Genomic DNA, 21,432 nt, shown 5'->3' with positions numbered 1-21,432 from the left:
TATGAGTGCACCATAGCAAAGGTAGATGGGCCAAAGAATGTGACATAATGCATACAATTACAAGGCTATAGGGAGAGCTATCCAAGTTAAGTACCCAGAGATTACTTGGGTGCCATGTGCAACCACATACTACATTTTTGCCACCTTGCAAGAAGTGAATCTTGCTTTGATTGAAACGATAGCTGATAGATGATGGGATGCTTGGCTCAGCAAGCATCCTAACTACCAAGAGGTAGCTACAAGATGTGCACCACTTGTGAACTCGCAAGTTTTTTGGCGCACTGTAGAGAGAATTGTCACCCTGGCCAAACCATTTGTAGATCTTTTGCAAATAGTCAACAAAGACTCTTTTGTCTTTGGTCAAGTTTATTGGTATATGTCAGAGGCATTACACAAAGTAAGAGAGCATGCTGGCTTTGGTACAAAGGACAAAGTTGCCATAATCACAGTTGCCAACGAGCAATGGGTACATGAACCCCAATCCATAATTCCTACATAAACCCTCTTTTGTTCAAGATGAAAAATCATGTTGCGGGAGTGCAGGTCATTGTGGAGATAGTCGTGCACATGTAGATACTTCAGGGTCTAAAGAGGAGCGTTTATTATCTACAAAATGTTATTTTGGAACAACTCTATTGTTCCTTCAATGGTTACATAATCGCAAATGGCAGGTTGACTGCCATCTACATTGAACTCTTTTATCCATTGCTCTACATGGCCACCATTCCAAAAACATGAAATGAGCATTGAAATCTCTATGTGGTGGACCATGGCAAGTGGAAATAATGCCTCTTCATCTTAGTGCATGATGCGCCTTGTGGATTGTGGGTCATGTACCTACTGCTCTACATGACACACCATATCTGCAAGATATAATTCTACAACATAAACGTTTTCAGAGGAGAGGGTAAACTATCAAAATTGTGTCATGACCCTAAACCATAAACATTTGACATAGTTTATAGCAAACAACGATATATTATGATTGCAATCCATACATTGTACAATAGAGAGAGGAGAACACACAAAGAGAGAGATAGAGAGAAGTGAACAAGCCAGGAGTGTGAGGGATGCTCATCACAAGAATTGGACCCTGTTATGTGTGTTACATACTACACATAAATGATTGGAGCATACATGTGAACAACCCAGCTTGTGTGAGGTACGCTCAACACAAGTCTTGTGGGACATTGTTGTAATGTTGATTGATAATTTAATCAATCTAATCTTTAATGAAGTGTGTGGAACGCACAACACAACCATCAACGGACAGTTTAACAATCTCAAATTGTGGTTAAACATCATACATATTTACATGCAAGACAACACCAAGTCATCTAGTGATGAGTGGCGTAGCAGATTAGAAAGTACAAGGGCAAGGCGTGTCATGCTAAGATGAAGAGGGCATATGTATGCATCTCTCCACTCTTACGTAGATGAATGTAACCCTCATATTTCTATGTAGTAAGAATGATGGTGTGACTTAATCTAATCCTTGATGAAGTGTGTGGAACTCACAACACAAACATCAGCGGATAATTTAACAATCTCAGATGTAGGCCAAATATCGTATGTATCTACGTCCAAGACAACACCAAGTTATCTAGTGATGAACAATGACATGTATTTTGAGTTCAAAGCACAAGAGTAAATAGTGTGCTAGACAAAGATGAAGAGGGAATGAACTATGCATCTCTCCACTCTCTATTTAACAAGCAGAACTCTTGCATTTCTACATGATACAGACGATGATTTTAGCTGATCTAAAATTGAGAAACCTATAGGTCACTCTGAAATGAGAGGTGTAGCATCATGCCTACTACACTCCATGAGTCCACCACTAAATTCTAACTCAGCTCTGTGGTGAGAGATATACTACTGCACCACACAAGTGAGAATCTAAGTTTGTCCTAAAACCCTTCCCTGCAGTGAGCCAAGTGGCTACACAGCACAAGAAAAGAGACTAGATTCTACTCACTTTTGGAGTAAGTTGGACGGCTACACACCACGAAGTGGCCAACAACCTGCAAGCCAACTCTGTGGTAAGCAAAAAACTACTACACCACACGAGTTTGGGACAACACAAAAAAACAAGTTAGTACACATTTAAACAAGTTTTAAAGTATACCTCAATAGTCTCTATTTGTCTATGGCTCTCCAACTGCAATCGCTGGTTTCGATCAAAATCGGCGACTGCCTTTATATAGACAAATTTTTTGATCGAAAGATATTTTGATCGAAATATCTTTTGATAAAAAATAAAAATATGGTTGGCAATTATTTGAGATTTTGGCGTATAATGATGTTTTATACAATTTTTTTTTGGTATGGGCATATAAATGCAACTGAGTTGGAGGTATGCATGCTGGAGCTCAACCTACATTGATCTTTTCATTTCTTTGTTGAATTCACAATGATAATTCTCAGATTCTAGCTACATAATTAAATATTCTTCTATTGGAAGATAACTTTTGACTATATAATTGAAAAACTTTTACGAGAATGCATGTCATTTGTAGGCAGTCCAAAATTCTATCCCCTTAGATAGGGCATTAATGTATAAGATCATTAATGTGTCTTTGTAACACAGACTCCTCTTTTAATTGGCCTTTTATGAGTCTTACCAAAATGACACAATGATGGGTTTTTAACCCTGTCAATATTTATTCTTGGGAAAATTATTAAATACGCTTCTAATTTGTAAAATTCCCCAAATACCCTCAAAATTCAAAATTTCCTACAATGCATCCAATATTTTGCCATAAATTTCCAAAAGGCCCTTAAAATTTTTCAAAATTACCAAAATGCCCTTGGTTGTGAGATTAAATTTCTCCTAAAAATATCATAGCTTTTCATAAGGAAGCTGATTGTATACCAATACAAGATATTAAAACTAGAATTTAGATTGGTGGTTTTTCCAATAATCCTTAGCTAGCAATTTGATCATGATTTTCTTTGCCCCTTGACAACTTCTCAAGTAACTACACATGCCTTCAAGAATCCATACAAATTTGAACAGCACATGGCTTTACCCTTGTTTGGCATATCATACAATTGATGCACCCCAATTAGGTACATGCTAAATGTATGATGTAACCGAATATCATCGATATCACAAGAGAGAAGACATGACTCACAATGAAAGGGTTGAGGATGACAGAGACCCATCATTGAGCAACAACCTTGAAAATATGAGAGAGAGAGAGAGAGAGAGAGAGAGAGAGAGAGAGAGAGAGAGAGAGAGAGAGAGAGAGAGAGAGAGAGAGAGAGAGAGAGAGAGAGAGAGAGAGAGAGAGAGAGAGAGAGAGAGATGTAGTGACAAGCAATGAAAGCACTCCTGGATAGGCTATTTGAGGATTTGGAAACAAGATGAGTCGATTTAATCGCTAACGTCACTTTTTTAATAAATCCAGCTATGAAATTTGTTGCACCGTTGGGTTATTTCCTCAAGAAACCACAAAGCACTCTCTCTCTGGACACTCTTGACTAGATCAATTTCATAAGTGGAATTCCTTCCAACACCAACAATAAAATCACCCATGATGGTTGTAGCTAAGCCGACAAGCATCTTAGCCCCAAGGATCTTGCACCCTATTAGAGCTACTCCATTTCTCCACCACCATAACAATCACTAGCCGTGATGTGACATACTCCACCAAACCATGAAAGGATCAAGCCTACCTCTTCCCTCGGCCCACAGGCTGCCTTCACTTTGATACTCCTCTTGCTACTGATCACCTGCCCACTAGCCTTGTTTGCAATGCAAGTCCGCGAGTGTCCCAAGCTATGCATCTCAATAGCCAAGAACCAAATAATCAAGAGCACTATGATCCGGGGCCAAAGCACGCTCTGAATAAGGCGGATCCAGGCTTCACGGGCAGGGTCTGTGGGACAGGTGTCTAACCTCACTCCTATCTTATTGCAGACATAGCGAGAACCACGAATATAATTGTCAATCCATGGGACAAAGTTGACTTGACTAGTGCATAGAGGCTACAAGAGGTTCTCAATCTCTTGGAAAACAACAGATAACTCGCATCTAACTCAAGCTATACTCAAATGATCAAAATCACCAGTAGCTAGTTGCTAATCGGTAAACAAATCATAACTGTTACAGCATCAAATGACATCCAAACGTTATGAAATTTCTAGAAAATGTTTATAAGACCTAAGCAGGCATGCTTATGATCTCAAATCTCACTTTAGGTCAAGTGCAAAAATTGCGATTATTAACAGCAATGAGTTTTTGACTTAGTCATTTTTGACCCAGAATGCATCTAAATGCTTAGCAATGATGCCCCAATACCCGCATATATTTATTTTATGATTTTTAAGCTTAAATTCCTACTTATGATGAAATTAGGCTGCGGCTCAGTGACGCCAAAAGGATTACCATGAAATGCTTACGTCAACGCGTAAAGCTCTTACCTACGGTTGCAACACAACATACGACACTGCAATGTGACAACCGGTAAGGGAGTAGGAAGCGCAAGAAGATGGCACTGCAACGTGACAACCAAGAAGGGAGTAGGAAGTGCGAGAAGGAGAGAAGTGAGCACCGTTAGCTCACGATGTGTTCTATTATCCAAAAACTTGCAAAATACTTACAAAAATTGGCTTTCATACCTTAGCCAAGGTTTCTGTGGTCAAAACTAATAATGTGGGAGCTCTAATTAAAGATAGGTTGATACAATCTGAAATATTGTAGGCCCGGCTCATCAATTACACTGTTTATCTGGAAAGTAGGAGTTACAACATTCCCAATTCATCAAAATAATAAGTGTTTTTACAATAAAAGCTCTGAAAAATTTTATCCAAGTTAGCCTGCTGCTAACATTCCCTCCCCTCGACTGTGCCGTCCCTTGACACAACTTCATGGACTGAAGTAGGCTTTGGGTTGACGGTTGGCGAGGCGGTCTTTAAGTGCATGGAGGCCTTTTTCATATCTGATTCGTCTTTCCTTGTCTGGGACTTGCAAAAACTGCATGGTGACTCTGCTCTTAAGTTCAATGGCTGAATAGCCAACAAACCTTGATGTAAGGTTGTTGATTATTGGCTCAAATATCTTCATTCACCATGTGAAAAAACCTGTATAGCATGCCTCTTCAAATGCCAACATATTGCTAAATGGCAGAAACATACATCTGGCATAGAAGTCGTAGTAGAGGACTTTTTCTGAAGAATGTTCACTTAAATCATAGCATAGACCTTTGTTGCCTTCAAGGAAAGATATCCATGGTGCTCCTGCTTGCTCAGGCTCGTGAGGTTTGAATGCAGGTGAACAACATTCTGCATATCTTATAAAGCATTGCACATGAGAGGTCAGGGAGGCTCTTGAAGAAGGTCATGGCACCCGTTAGGGTTTTCACCATGTATTCTTTAGTTGTGCTGGTCCTGCTCTAGAGCTGGTAGTCGTGGGTAATTTAGCCATGTTGGCCTCTTCTTCTTCTTCAGTGCATTGTGTGCCTGCCATGTCCTTACCCTTGGTACATGACAGAATGTTGGGTCCTTTTGTAGGGATGCAGGTGCTCTTGTGAACAGAATTAGGTATATGGAGTTCTTGTTTAACCAATTGTTTCTCCATTTTGGGTGAATATCATCTGAGCCTTCTACCTGCATATCCTTGTAAAGTCTTTTCTTAACCTGCAGTAGCTCCACCCTTATCAATGGGTAGGGCAGTGATTGTTGATGCTGTTGAGCATTGATTTGGTTGGGAGTGAGCTGAGTTACGTTTATTGAATGGACTCCCAATCCATTGCTGCTTTTCATTCAGCATCTGCTTCTTGGACAATCTGCTCTTTTAGTGCATCTTCCTCAGCTTTAGAAAGCTGGACCATTGGAACTTTCTCGGCTTCAGTGATTGGTACTTAAATTTTTGACTCTCCTGCTAGCCCTTTTGACGGCTGTGTTTCCATATCAGCAAAATAAACTGATGGTATGTCGATGGTTGGCTATTTAGAGGTTCCTCTCTCATCCCGAGTTTTTTTTTGTCCCTCTCTTAGCGGCTGATTGACTCTCTTCAATTCCTCTATTTCCTTGAGAAATTGCTCTTCTCTTTGGACCCGCATAAATGCAAGGTTTCATCTTTACGTTTATTCCAGCTTCAACTCAAGTTCAAGGTCCTTGTTCCTCTTTTCTAAAGTCTTGTAGACTTCATCGGTTCCCTTGATTCAGGCTACAACTGGGTTTTCTCTTATCTATCTTAGGAATGCCGCTTGATCATTGATCCACTACTCGGGGTACTGCAAAGAGGCATTAGCTACATCAAGCTGCACTTGGATCTTTTGTATTGACAGAGTAGTGATTAAAAGTTCATTGGCTACTTCTATTAGTTGTTGATCTTTGCTTTTGCATGCATTGGATAACTTTGTCAAGAGCTCTCCCAACTCTTCCATCTCTTTCTGCTATTTCTCCTTGGTAATCTGGTGTATTGTTGCTTTATTTTTCAGCTCTTTAATCTGTCTTTGAATATCTGCAATGATGTTCATTTGTCATCTAGCTCTCCTTGTAGAGCATCAATGACTAGTTCTAGCTCTTTAGCCTTGGCATTGCGGCTAAGCTGCTGTTCTCATCTTGTCTATCATCAACTGCATTTGTCTTGCATACTCATTTACCTCCATAACGACTTCATTACATTGGTTTCCCAGTCTTCAGGTTCTACCTGGGGTTGTTTAGAAGTTTGGGATGCGTCGGTTTGTGGCTCTTTTGTTGGTGCATCGGCTTCTGCTTGTGGCCTTGGAGGTGGTTCTACTTCTCCTCCTTGAGGTTTTGTGGATGCCTCAACTAATTTTGCTTCTTGAGCTATTGTAGAGGAAGGTCCTATTGCAGTTGTTTTTCCTTCTTTGGGTTGTTCAAATCTGCTTCTTCCTGTTGTTGAGGCTCTTTTTTGTTTGCTGCATTGTCTTCCTTAGATTTATCTGTTGCTGAATGTCTTGGACTCGGCATGGGCTGATCTTCTTGTTCTGTAGTTGGTGAAGAGGATCATGGAGACATCTCCTCGTGGTCATGATGTGACTCACTTTGTTTAGCAGTTTCCAATTGTCTCTGTTGCTCAGCCACTTCTTTCGTTGCTTTTCTTTGAGCTTCTAGAGCTTCCTTTAGCTTTAAAGCTTCAGCTTCCGCCTACATCCACTCAAGCAAATCTTTGAGAGCCTCTGGAACCTTCTTTGCAAGGTTCTTGGTTCTTGGTCCCTTTACCTCCCTTGGACTCCATTTTTCGGGGTCTTTACCTGCAACTCGGCAGCTCCTTTTATATGTTTTCTTTTCTCTTTCAATTCTAGCCTTGTTTTGCTGTGGCTTCTCTTGGTGAGCTGCTACTGCTTTCTTTTTCATTGCTTCAATCCTTGCCCTTCTTTCCTTGTTGTCAAAGCTTTCACTACTATGGGCTTCATGGAAACTTTCTGCAGATTCCTCATCTGATTTGTATACTCTCTTTGTTGATCGGGTGGTCCTTGGATAAGGGTGAGCTGACACGATCCAGGTGTTCTGATCTGGGGATGGTAGCAAATTGTCGGCCATTCGAATAGCATGATATGCTATTCTTGTTAGCACTTTTGGAGCGCCTAGATATGTGATCTCTCCCTCTTTCTTTTGTACCCTTCAGTGTTGTAAGCACATACTGCACGTGATATATTGCTTGCCTGATTGTCAACTTTAATACTTGAGTGAAAGTAGTCGCAACCGCATGGTTTGGAGTTGTGTACTATGGCGGTCTCTTTGATAGAGGAAGTGGAAATGTTGATGATAGAGGCGAGCTGGTTCCTCCACTTGCCTTTGAATGAAATCAAAGAATGTGGCAACAAAAGTATCTTTAGTAAAAGTACCCACTGTCTTTCTATCTCTTGCCCGCATAGTCATACCTTCTGTTGGCAGCTTCAGTGCCTCGGCCACTATTTCTTTAGTGATCACCATTTCAACCTTTTGCCCCTGTTGATCCGTGATTTGGGCTGATCCATCTTCTTTAAATGTGGATAACAATTCATATGCTTTCTAGAAATCCACTTTGCATGGTTCCTGGTCATAGAAATCTCGAAGTCCCAACCTTCTCTTGGCTTCCTTGGTGTTTGGCTTTGCCGCCACATCATAAGCGTCCTTAGGTAGCGTTTGCAATTCTACCTGGTGTCCTTCTTCGCTCTTGAATCTGCCAGGGAAAACCATTGTGTTGCTTTCTTTGAGCTGTTCTTTAGACAACAAGGTTGCTTTTGTTGTCTTCACTAAGCTTGGATCTAACTGGTACGGTGGCAACTCCTGCAGTTTATCTTTCTGGGACACCCTTTTCTTTGCCTTCTTAGCCGCTTGCATTGCTCGTATTAAGTGAATACTGTGTCAAAGTTAGAAAATTCTGCAAATTCTGCTTTGAAATGCCCTGAGTTTGAATTGCTGGCAAATGATGTCCATTTTTCTTCAGATCAATTTTGGAGCATGCATAGATGCATAAAAACATGTAGAGATCAAAATCATGGAGTTCAGGCAAAAATTGCAACAAAAGTAAATAATCGCAATTATTAATAGCCAGGGATTTTTTCCAACTTTTTGCATTTTTGACATCACAGGCTTGAAACATATGGCCTTTAGGTACTCTGAGTGAAGTGTGGGCTCATTTGAGTGCACTGGGTGGAAATGGTGCCAGATTTAGTCTTTTAGATTCTAAAACAGAGTTTTTAAGATCCAAACTTGCTCAAACTTGATTTGTAGGCTTGGGACATCATGTTCTTTGGTCCCCTAAGTCCAAGTTGCAAATTGCACCCATGTTGGAAAAAAAGTAAATAATCGTGATTATTAACTTTTTCATCAATTTGTACATTTTTTTGTTGCAACTTGGTTCTAGGCATGATGTAGAGTCTGTGTGTGAGATATGGGGTGATTTGGATAAAAAAACATGACAATTAACTCAAAAACGATTGAAAAGAGACTTTGGTGCATTTTTTGACAAATTCAGAGTTTTTCTTGATCATTTTGGCTCATACTTGACATATGGCATGTAATAAGTGTATACAAGTGATAAGTGAAGTGAAGAGATCAAATCCAAGACAATCAAGCACAAAAGTAAATAATCTTGATTATTTACAACAGTCACTGTTTTTTTGCTAGATCAATTGATAATTTGATGACCTAAACATCTTCAATACATCTAAAACAAGTCCTTAAATGAATTTGGTAAAGTTCAGTCATGTCGGCATCACTTTGTGCTCTTGTCGACTCTAAAATTACCAATTTTTGTGACTACTTGTCATGTAGAGTTGGTTAGTCACTTTTGAAGCTATGGACTTGTCCTCTACATAGTCCTGGTGCTACTCATCCAGCTCTAGCCCATTCGGAGTCAGTTCGACTTCATATGTCAAATTTGACGCTTTGTAGCCTTCGAGCTATGTTTTGCTGTTTGAGAGCTTGCCTTGACTGTTTCCATGAAGCCATTTAGGTACATTGTGTATAGACCCCAGTCTATAAGCTGCTCGTGGGGTCATAATCCAATTCTGGCATATGACAAAAACCTAGATTATATACTTGGGACCCCCTAGACCCCTGCCAAATGGTCATCTGATGATATGAAAGTGTTCTATTATATTGGGGCATGCTACAGTTCAAGTCTCGCCCAGTTCGGCTGAGCTGACTGGCAGCTATGGTCACTTTTGTGTTGTAGGACTTTGTGCACAGCGGGGTTTTTTGGGTTTTTTCCTGAGCCTAAACTTGCTACTCGACCATAAAGGATTGTTCATTGATAAGTTTAAAACTTACCCCTCATGTCTCGTGAGTTAGATCTTCGAGCGAGCTCAACGGAGTGAGCTTTTTTTTTTGGAGGACCTCCCAACCTACCTCCCCTTCCTCCTCTTGCCGCCCATGTGCTTCCTCCTCTTCCCTTGCTCCTCCTCCTCCACCTCCTCTCTCCATCTACTCCTCTAGCCACCCTCCCTCCTCGAACAATCGCCCTTCTTCCTCAAGATTCTCCTCTTCTTTCTCTCTCTTTCCCTATCACTATATAACCTCTCTCTCTCTCTCTCTCCCCTCCCATTTTCCTCTCTCGGTCCCCCTATCTCTCTCTCTAACTCGCCCCCCCCCCCCCCCCTCTCTCTCTCTCTCTCTCTCTCTCTCTCTCTCTCTCTCTCTCTCTCTCTTTCTCTCTCTCTCCCCAACTCTCCTTATGGGATGGATCTTTAAGGTCTCTTGGGATAGTTTCCTACGACGTTAAAATTCTATTCTTCTTCTTGCTCGCTCTGTCTCTCTCTCTCTCTCTCTCTGTCTCTCTCGCTTTCCTATCTCTCTTACTGTAGGACAAAAGGGAAGAAATGGTGTGTGTGTGAGAGAGAGAGAGAGAGAGAGAGAGAGAGAGAGAGAGAGGAGGAGGAGGCAATCGGGAGGAAGAGAGAGATAGAGAGAAGCGGATTTGCGGGGGGGGGGGGAGAGAGAGAGAGAGAGAGAGAGAGAGGGATAGCGCTAGAGAAATACATTTTCCCTAACTAAAGAAAATAAGGGCAAACTTGAAATTCTCTCAATTTTTAGGTCAAAAATTGAAGGTTTTGCCGGTATTTACACTTAAACTTGTGAATTTCTTAGTTTTCTTCAAGGACCTCTCAACATATAATCGAGATTTTACAATTTTAGCCGGTTGAAAGCACTATACCCCGCTTTTTTTTTACTCTGATAGGGGGGTTGGAGAGGGCGAGCAGGGAGAGAGGGGGGGAGGAATTGTGAGAGGGAGATTCTTGTCAAGCTTTGGGCATTCATTTTTCAAGTGATCATCTGCACCACAATTATGACAGTTTCTAGTTCTTTGCTTAATCATTGGTCTTACCATTGGAGGTATAACACCTTGATTAGCTACATAGTACATCGGTGCAAGCTCTGGTGTAGTGTAAGTCTCAGTTTCTTCCATTGGTGGTGGATGTGAATTATACCACTCTCCTTCTACCATTACTGTAGATGGACTAGGCTCAACATAGGGTGTAACAGGCACAAGTGCTTCTTTATCTATGATTTCCTCAGAATGCATGTACTTTACCGACACTACATTATGTCTAGGATATGGAGGTTGCTGACCCAACATGGGTTGAGATCTTTCCATACCCATTGGTGGTCTCTGAGCTGGGGTCATATTAGGCTGATATCTGTACATGGGTTGTCCCTGTGGCCTCATAGGCCCATATTGAACATTCCCATTATACTTTGGTCGCTCGGTAATAGCACTCATTGGTATCATGATTGGTCCATTCATGTGAGGTCCCCAACCCCGCCGACACCAAAAACGGGATGGTACCATTGACAAGTCTCTAGGCATACTAAGTCAGAGTCCTTAAACAAGAAAAATTCCAGGGAATTCACCCTTACCATTGGCAATGGTTTAGGTTTATAGCCCTAGAAGAGACCTAGTCCTGTCTCGCAGTGAAAACGGGACCCTATAAGAAAAATTCCGGCCCTATATCTTCATCCTTTAGATTAAGGTTTCCTTAGCCAACGCTTTTTTTCCCCTAGCATATGTGAGGGCACAGCCGTTGGTGGATTCCTCGTCCAAGTGAAGAAGTTTCTAAACGTTTTAGTGCGCGAGAATGGATAGTTACCTGACTAATCAGGTCCACCCGTCCATGATTGACAACCTTAGTCAATCCCCACTTACCACCCCGTACTCACACATGATTGCTGTGTTGTTTAACTTTTACTACCACGTTCTTTTCACAATTAAAACAATGATTCCTTTTAACTTTCAAAACTGGATTTCTTTAAGACAACCTTTGAAAACAGTATTGAAGACATTCTTTCAGAAAACAAACATCTTTAGACTTAAGACAAGGTACTTTCATTCTAAATTATCACTGACCAGTACTAACTTGTCTCAAGATCACCTATACAGGGGTGAAAAACGACACCCATTCCTTATTTATAAAAACCGGGGTGGAAAAAGTCTTCACCCAAAGTCCGGGCGCCCATACGCCAAAACCAGTTGCCCATACAACCAGGCGGTTCCTCTAGGATAAACTTGAAAGTACTATCCATAAACATAAACAAGCACGGGGTAAAGACTCCACACGTGCTGAGGTAACCGACTCTTCCATGATGGTATCTCCATCATTACTCATTACCTGGAGTAAAATATTTCCAAGGAATCAGAGGTGTCTTGAGACAAGCTGTCTTAAGGATGGTCAAACATTTCTTTCCTACGTCAATCAGTCATAACCCAATCATTTCTTTCCTAGTTACAAACATTGCTCGTGGGTTTCTTGGAAGTTACCTTCCATTTACAGCCAGTTTTATCCTTCCTAACCTTATGTATGCAATGCTTAACTTAAAATGAACTTTAAAAGCTATCAGTGAACATAATAGAAATCCACCTGGGACTGCTCGTCCATGTGCTGTGGGACAGGTGCCTGTAGACTCTTCTCTGTTGGCCTATGGCTAGGCCCTGCTTCATGGTCAGTAATTGCTTTGTTTCGCTTGTTACTAACATCCTCTTCTTCAGTCAGAGGATTTTCCCTAGTTCTCTTGGGAGCCATGTCGGCAGCCTTATAAAAAGACTTAATCCATTAGAAGCTTAATTGAATAGTCTTCATTTTCCTTGTTTACCAAAAAATAAGGACTTTTCGAATAAATAGGGATCTTTAATAGTCGATTTGATAAGTTATTCCTTCTATAACTTAATTATGCTATAAGTAAATTTTTTCCCACTCTTCAATAAGGATTTTGGACCTTGGTTATTTATTTGGCAATTAGATAAATTCATTTCTTAATTTTCCTTGTCTATTTTATATAAAAATTGGTTATTTTTATTTAAGATGCATACCTAAATTATTTATCTAAGGTTGGGATATTTATCATAGATTCCTCAGGGCGTATTCTTTCTCTGATATTGATATCAAAGGTTTTCAGTTTAATTTACTATATTTCCCTTTTTATTTTCCCCTAAACATAATGTAATTTTACTGGATACTAATTTCCCCTATTTAATTTGCTCTTAAAAAAAAGTATTTCTTCTAAAGTAATTAGATTAATTAAATATCTAAGATTATCCTAATTATTACGGGTTTCATAACACCTAATTCACCACTGATAAATATCTCACAGCATTTCAAATCAGTTTACTAATTTCTCCTATTTAATTTGCTCAAAAAATAGAGTATTTCTGCTAAAGTAATTAGCTAGATTAATCATCTGAGCTTTTCCTAAGTATTACGAGTTCTATAATACCTAATTAACCACTGATAAATATCTCATAGCATTTGAAATTAGTTTACTAATTTCCCCTATTTAATTTTCTCTAAAAACATAGTATTTCTTCTAATGTAATTAGCTAAATTAATCATCTGAGCTTCTCCTAATTATCACAGGTTTCATGATACCTAATTAACCACTTGTAAATATCTCACACCATTTGAAATCAGTTTACTCATTTCCCCTATTTAATTTTCTCTAAAAACAGAGTATTTCTACTATGGTAATTAGCTAGATTAATCATCTAAGATTTTTCTAATTATCACAGGTTCCATAACACCTAATTAACCACTAATAAATATCTCACAGCATTTGGGATTAGTTTGATTATTTTTCCCTTTAATTTTCTCTAAAAAATAGTGTAATTCGGCTTAATTAATTAGGAAAATTATAGGATAATTTTCCTAGCTTAATGACTGTCCAATGCAGCTCTGATAATTACCTCAACTTAATCTAAGCTCAATTACTATATCTACCATTAATTCATGGTTAATTTGGCTAATTTCAGTCCTAATATGATAGGATAATTATTTAGCTTAACATTACTAAGCTTAATTACAACAATCAATAGAAATTAATTAATTAAGAGAGGGTTTATGAGTATACATAGGCCTAATCTTTGTTTTATTAACAAAATAGCTTAATCTAACCTTGCTAATTAAGAAGGATTAGACTAATTACCGTTTAGGTTAATCAATTAGAGATTAATCTCTAATGATTTCTACGTAGTGTTCTCTCTAGATAAGAGAGAGAGTATCAAGGCTCCGAGTCTGAGAAATTATGAAGAGAAGGGGTCCTTTTATAGTTTTTTCTGGGCACCGGGCAGCTTCTGGCAGGTTTCCACACTCCAAGCAGCCCCCCAGTTTGCATTTTGCGCCATTTGCTGCTATCTCTGTCCTTGGTAGGTTCCCCCAGCTTCCACACTCCTCAAGAATTTACTTTGGTTGATTTTTGCAGATCCTAATGGAATTTCTAGCTAATTCTAGAACCTTAGTGTAAAAAGTCTTTGTTAATGATTAATACTGAAACCATCCAATTTTTATTACTAATTGAATTCCTATTGTAATCTTCCAAGGTCTGTAACTTTTCCAGTTTTTATCGGATTCAGATTCTGAAAATTAGTAAACATAGTAAAGCTCTGCTTATGATTCCAAAAATACCAAAATTAGCAGTGTTTGGATCCTTCAATAGTGGTTTTCCATTAAATTTTGCAAGCTTTGTACAATCTTTAAGGTTTCGGAAACTGGAAACCTTACAATCACCCCAAGTTAAGGAATTGAGATGTCCTCATCTCAACCGAAATTGGGAAAATCTTTGCGAAGTGATACTTCATCCTCCCATGTGGCGTCCTCGGTGGGGTAGTCCTTCCATTTGACCAAATATTCTCTGATAACTCTGTTTCTCAGACTCCTTTCCCTAGTGTCGAGAATACAATCTGGTTGGAGTTCAAGAATTCCTTGCTTCTGCATCACAATTTGTTCGTCATCTAGAGTATGATTGGGATTTGGGATGTAAGGTTTTAGAAGACTGATCTGGAATACATTATGGACCTTGAGGTTCTCAGGCAATTTTAGTTTATAAGCTTGATCACTGATTACTTTAATCACTTCATACGGTCCACAATATCTGGGGCTTAGTTTTTTGTATTTTCCCAAGGACAGAGTGCTTTTTTTTGGCCGAACCCTTAGGAATACTTTATCTCCTTGTTTGAAAACCCGATTAGACCGTTTTTAATCAGCATACTATTTCTGGCGGTCCTTGGCTGCCTGAATGTGTTGCCTTATGGCTTTGGTTTGGGCATCCATCTCCTCCAAAATTTGTTTTGAAGCTTCTACTCTGGTAGTAGGGTCAGAAAAGTTTAGGGGTCATATACATTCATGCCCATAAAGAGCATTAAATGGTGACATCCCAATGCTTTGATGAAAGGAAGAGTTATAGGCGAACTCCACCAGAGGAAGAAATTGGATCCATTTTTGGGGTTCCCTACCACAATAGGCTCTAAGGATGTCTTCAATAACTTGATTCACTCTTTCTGTCTGGCCGTCTGTCTGAGGGTGATAGGACGTACTGAAACATAGCTGAGTGCCTAAGGATTCAAATAAAGCTTTCCAAAATTTTGAAGTGAATTTTGCATCTCTGTCACTGACTATTCTCTTAGGAAGCCCGTGTAATTTGAAGATCTCTTTGATAAAAAGACGGCTTATGTCTGATGCAGTGTAAGTTGTTTTTATAGGCATCAAGTGGGAGACTTTAGTCAGCATATCCACTACCACCATAATGGAGTCGTAACCCCCTTGAACAGTGGGAAGGACTGTTACAAAGTCCATGCTAATGAGTTCCCACTTCATTTGAGGAATGTCCAGAGGTTGAAGTTTTCCTGGTATCATTACTCATTCAGCCTTAATCCTTTGACGGGAAAGACATTGTCTGATGTAGCGAAGTATATCTCCTTTCATTCCTGGCCAAAAATAGCTTTTCCTTGTGGCATTAAGGGTCTTTGCATAGCCAGGATGGCCGGAAACTGGAGCGTTATGTCCTTCATCAAGGATTAACTCCTTTGATGTTGGATTTCTTAGGAATGTAAAGCCGATACTTATAATAGAGAAGCCCGTCCTCAAGTGAATAATCCTTCATTCTGTCTTTCTCTTTCTCTTTTAGGTCCTGTTGATTGATAACCTGTAGAAGTATTTGATAATCCTTATCTTCCAGGGAAGCTTCCTTAACCTTGTTGAGGATTGGATTGTCAATTGTGGAAATAGCCCCAAGAAAAACCTTACGGCTAAGAGCGTCAGCAACCACATTCTCTTTCCCTGGTTTATATTTTATTTCAAAGTCATATTCCTGTAAGAGTTCTATCCATCTTCTCTGCCTCATGTTGAGTGTTACTTGAGAGAAAATCCATTTTAAACTCTGATGATCGGTGATCAACTGAAACTTTCCTCCTAGAAGATAGTGCCTCCAGAGTTTTAGAGCATGGACAACAGCTAGAAGTTCAAGATCATGAGTTGGATAATTCAGCTCGTGGATTCATAATTTTCTCGAAGTAAAGGCGACTGGTCTACCTTCTTGGTTTAAGACTCCTTCTATAGCAAGACCGCTGGCATCTGTTACTACTTCAAACTCTTGAGTGAAGTCAGGAAGTTTGAGTACAGGAGTTGATGTGAGATTTTGTTTTAATTTGAAGAAACAATCCTCCTGTTCTTTTCCCCATGTAAGTTTGGCTGTCTTTTTAAGTAGCTGCGTCAAGGGGGCGACGATAACTGCATAATCTTTGACGAAGATTTTATACCATCCTGTAATGCCCAAAAATCCTCTAATCTCACTGACTGTTTTGGGTTGTGGCCAGTCTATTATATCTTTAATCTTTGCGGGGTCTACTGAAATTCCTTCAGGGTTTATTATAAAACCAAGATAAATAACTTCTCGCGTGGAAAACACACATTTACTCATCTTGGCATATAACTGATGTTGGCGTAGAAGATGAAGTACTTTACGTACATGGTCTTCATGATATTTTTCATCCTTAGAATATACCAGGATATCATCGAAAACACCAACACAAAATCATCCAGATATTCTCTGAATATATCCTGCATGAGACGGTAAAAGTAGTTGGAGTATTCGCAAGACCAAAAGGCATCACTATGAACTCATAATGCCCATATCGGGTGTTGAAAGCAATTTTGTAAATATCTGCCTCCTTAATCCGGATTTGATGGTAACCTGATCTGAGATCAATTTTTGTGAATACCTTGGCTCCATGTAACCTATCAAGAAATTCATCGATGCGAGGAATGGGGTACTTATTCTTTACTGATACCTGGTTAAGCCCCCTATAATCAATGCAGAGACATAAGGATCCGTCCTTCTTCTTTTGGAATAGAACAGGCGCTCCCCAAGGTGAAATGCTTGGTCTTATGAATCCTTGTTCAATAAGTTGACGAAGCTGTTCTTTTAATTCAATAGCTTCAGGGAGGGACATTTTGTAGGGTCGTTTTGAAATTGGTTCACTACATGGGAAGGTTTCGATTTCGTGGTCTATATCCCTGGGAGGAGGTAAATTCGAAAGATCTTCCGGAAATATATCCGAAAATTCTTTAAGCCATTCTCGAGTTGGGTTGTCCCTTGAATCATTTGCCTTCTTAAGTTTTACTACAAAGATCTGTTGCCCTTTACGTAACCCCTTTAGAAGTCGACTAGCCTTGACTAAATGAGCCTTAGGTTTCCCATTTAATCCTTGTACTAATGTTTCTTCACCTAAGTGATTTTTGAAGGTTAAGTTCCCTTGAGCACAGTGAATTTGGGCTTGATTTTTGATTAACCAATCCATTCCTAGGATACCATCATAGATTCCTACTGGAAGAGTTCGAAAGTAGGATGAAGTCAGGGTTCCACCTAGTTCAAACTCAACTTTCCCAGCTGTAAATTGAGATAGAACCTCTTTACCATTTGATAGTTCTACGACTAATTTCTTGGTAGGATATTGGTTCAATTTAAGTTTCCTTAAACATTTAGGTGAGAGAAAAGAGTGTGTGCTGCCACAATTTATAAGTAGTTCAAAATTTTCACCTTCTCTGTTTGCAGTGGTTTGGATGACAGCATAATGTTGCCGAGCTCCAGGGTTATCAATGGCGGCAAAAAGAGTAGCTCTTTCATCTTCCTCATCCAACAAGGTAGGCTCTCCTACTGCAGCATAAGCTCTCGCTCCTCTACCTCTTCCTCTGCCTCGTCCTCTATTGCCTCTACCTCTTTGATTATTTCCTTGTCCTATCTGAGTCTGAGGAGTGGTTCCGGTAGCAATTTGAGGATTTTTCCCCTCAGGACATTGACTCTTGTAGTGTCCCATTCTATTGCATCCATAGCATCTGATGTTCGGGAAGGTCTACTCTATAGTGGCTGCAGTTGACACTGCCCTCCGTTGACCTCCTTGATTATAATTCCCCCTTGCTCTTCCTCTAAAGTTATTGTAGTTGTAATAGTTCCTGGCAGGGGGGTTTCCTTCAGCTGCAAGTGGTTTAGCTCTTAGAAGAGCATCTTGAATAGAGGTGGGTCTCATAGCTTCCAGGCGGTTACTCGAGGGTTTGTTTAGACCCTGACAGAAACGACCAATCTGTTGTTCCATAGTCATTGGTGGTGCGTAATGTCGTAAAGACACATATTTGGTGTAATACTCTTCCAAAGTAAGTCCTAACTGTTTGAGGGCGAAGAACTCATTCATCTTGATAGCTTGGTGAGCTGGAGGAAGATCTCTTTCTTTCACTGCCTGCTTCATTCTTTCCCAAGAGGGACTAATGGAAGGATTATCTCTACAGTATTGTTTCCACCAAAGTTTGGCATCTCCGGTGAGTCGAAATATTCCTAACATTGCCTGATTTTCTGAAGCAGTTCCTGCTACCAAGAAATAATCATCCATGGTATCGAGCCATGCTTCGGCATCACGTTCTAAGTTGGTTCCTTCTCCCTTGAAAGTTGGGAGTTGAACTTGTTTTAACAGTAGTTTCTTTTCCTGGGTGGGAGTATAGAGACTTTTTGCATTTCCCTGAGTTTGTAATTAATGAAAATGCTTTAGTGATTACACTACTTTTGTTTTGTCATGCAAGTTCTCTAATCTATATACTTTTAAAATACTAAAAATAGAATCTGACAATCATCATCACCATCTCAATTAAATTACACAAGCATATCATAAAACCATGGTATATACAAAGGTTGATACAATGCTGACTCATACTATGTACAAGATGGACTCATACTATATACAAGATGGACTCATACTATATACAAGATGGCCTCATGCTATATACAATGTGTGATTCCCTAAATCAACATCCTCTTTACCATTGGTGGGTCTGACAGGGGATAAAAAAAGATGACGTCTTTTGGTCCCCTAAACTTTGGGCCTACCCTCATGGGCCCGATCCTACCTGGGTATATTACTGTGGCTACCTGATCATAGACCCACTGATTCTGTGACACTTCTACCCCATCTACAACAATGGTCTGATCTGGATCTTCAGTCCCACTGAAGAAGAAAACTTCGATGGTCCGAAGTGTTTCTTCCCACTTGAGTCTTTTTAGATTGAGTGTCAACCCTTCTAACTGTCCCGCATCAATCAGAAAAATTCCGCCAAACTGTGACCAACTGATTCCCCATGTAGGAGGAGGGGAAAACATTAAATCTAACAATTGCATGATGCTCTTGCGAAGTACAAAGTTGTTGGAGCTGCAAGCAGCCTCGAACATGATGTTGAAAATCACAAATTTTGGTAAGCGTGGCGGATATTTTCCTGTATTGATAGGGAAATTCTGATTCCACAATATACCATAATTAAAACTGCAATACAACTTGTGCCTATTTCTCAACTTTTACCCTCCTAAGGTCAGGATCTTATTAAACCATGCTCTGATACCACTTGTGAGGTCCCCAACCCTGCCGACACCAAAAACGGGATGGTACCATTGATAGGTCTCTAGGCGTACTAAAGTCAGAGTCCTTAAACAAGAAAAATTCCAGGGAATTCACCCTTACCATTGGCAATGGTTTAGGTTTATAGCCCTAGAAGAGACCTAGTCCTGTCTCGCAGTGGAAACGGGACCCTATAAGAAAAATTCCGGCCCTATATCTTCATCCTTTAGATTAAGGTTTCCATAGCCAACGCTTTTTTCCCCCTAGCATATGTGAGGGCACAGCCGTTGGTGGATTCCTCGTCCAAGTGAAGAAGTTTCTAAAAGTTTTAGTGCGCGAGAATGGATAGTTACCTGACTAATCAGGTCCACCCATCCATTATTGACAACCTTAGTCAATCCCCACTTACCACCCCGCACTCACACATGATTGCTGTGTTGTTTAACTTTTACTACCACATTCTTTTCACAATTAAAACAATGATTCCTTTTAACTTTCAAAACTGCATTTCCTAAAGACAACCTTTGAAAACAGTATTGAAGACATTCTTTCAGAAAACAAACATCTTTAGACTTAAGACAAGGTACTTTCATTCTAAATTATCACTGACCAGTACTAACTTGTCTCAAGACCACCTATACAGGGGTGAAAAACGACACCCATTCCTTATTTATAAAAACCGGGGTGGAAAAAGTCTTCGCCCAAAGTCCGGGCGCCCATACGCCAAAACCAGTTGCCCATACAACCGGGCGGTTCCTCTAGGATAAACTTGAAAGTACTATCCATAAACATAAACAAGCACGGGGTAAAGACTCCACAAGTGCCGAGGTAACCGACTCTTCCATGATGGTATCTCCATCATTACTCATTACCTGGAGTAAAATATTTCCAAGGAATCGGAGGTGTCTTGAGACAAGCTGTCTTAAGGATGGTCAAACATTTCTTTCCTAGGTCAATCAGTCATAACCCAATCATTTCTTTCCTAGTTACAAACATTGCTTGTGGGTTTCTTGGAAGTTACCTTCTATTTATAGCCAGTTTTATCCTTCCTAACCTTACGTATGCAATGCTTAACTTAAAATGAACTTTAAAAGCTATCAATGAACATAATAGAAATCCACCTGGGACTGCTCGTCCATGTGCTGTGGGGCAGGTGCCTGTAGACTCTCCTCTGTTGGCCTATGGCTAGGCCCTGCTTCATGGTCATTAGTTGCTTTGTTTCGCTTGTTACTAACATCCTCTTCTTCAGTCAGAGGATTTCCCTTGGTTCTCTTGGGAGCCATGTCGACAGCCTTATAAAAAGACTTAATCCATTAGAAGCTTAATTGAATAGTCTTCATTTTCCTTGTTTACCAAAAAATAAGGACTTTTCGAATAAATAGGGATCTTTAATAGTCGATTTGATAAGTTATTCCTTCTATAACTTAATTATGCTATAAGTAAATTTTTTCCCACTCTTCAATAAGGATTTTGGACCTCGGTTATTTATTTGGAAATTAGATAAATTCATTTCTTAATTTTTCTTGTCCATTTTAAATAAAAATTGGTTATTTTTATTTAAGATGCATACCTAAATTATTTATCTAAGTTTGAGGTATTTATAGATTCCTCAGGGTGTATTCCTTCTCTGATATTGATATCAAAGGTTTTCAGTTTAATTTACTATATTTCCCTTTTTATTTTCCCCTAAACATAATGTAATTTTACTGGGATATTTAGTTAAACTAATTTTCTAATAGTAACATAATTATCACGGGTTTTTTGAGGTCTAATGAACCTTTGATAAATAGCTTTATTCAATTTGAATCTGTTTGCTAATTTTCCCTATT

The sequence above is a fragment of the Adiantum capillus-veneris genome, chromosome 24, assembly GCF_014529385.1.
Source record: "Adiantum capillus-veneris isolate H3 chromosome 24, ASM1452938v2, whole genome shotgun sequence".
Lineage (NCBI taxonomy): Eukaryota > Viridiplantae > Streptophyta > Polypodiopsida > Polypodiales > Pteridaceae > Adiantum > Adiantum capillus-veneris.
Note: the sequence above shows the minus strand (reverse complement) of the source record.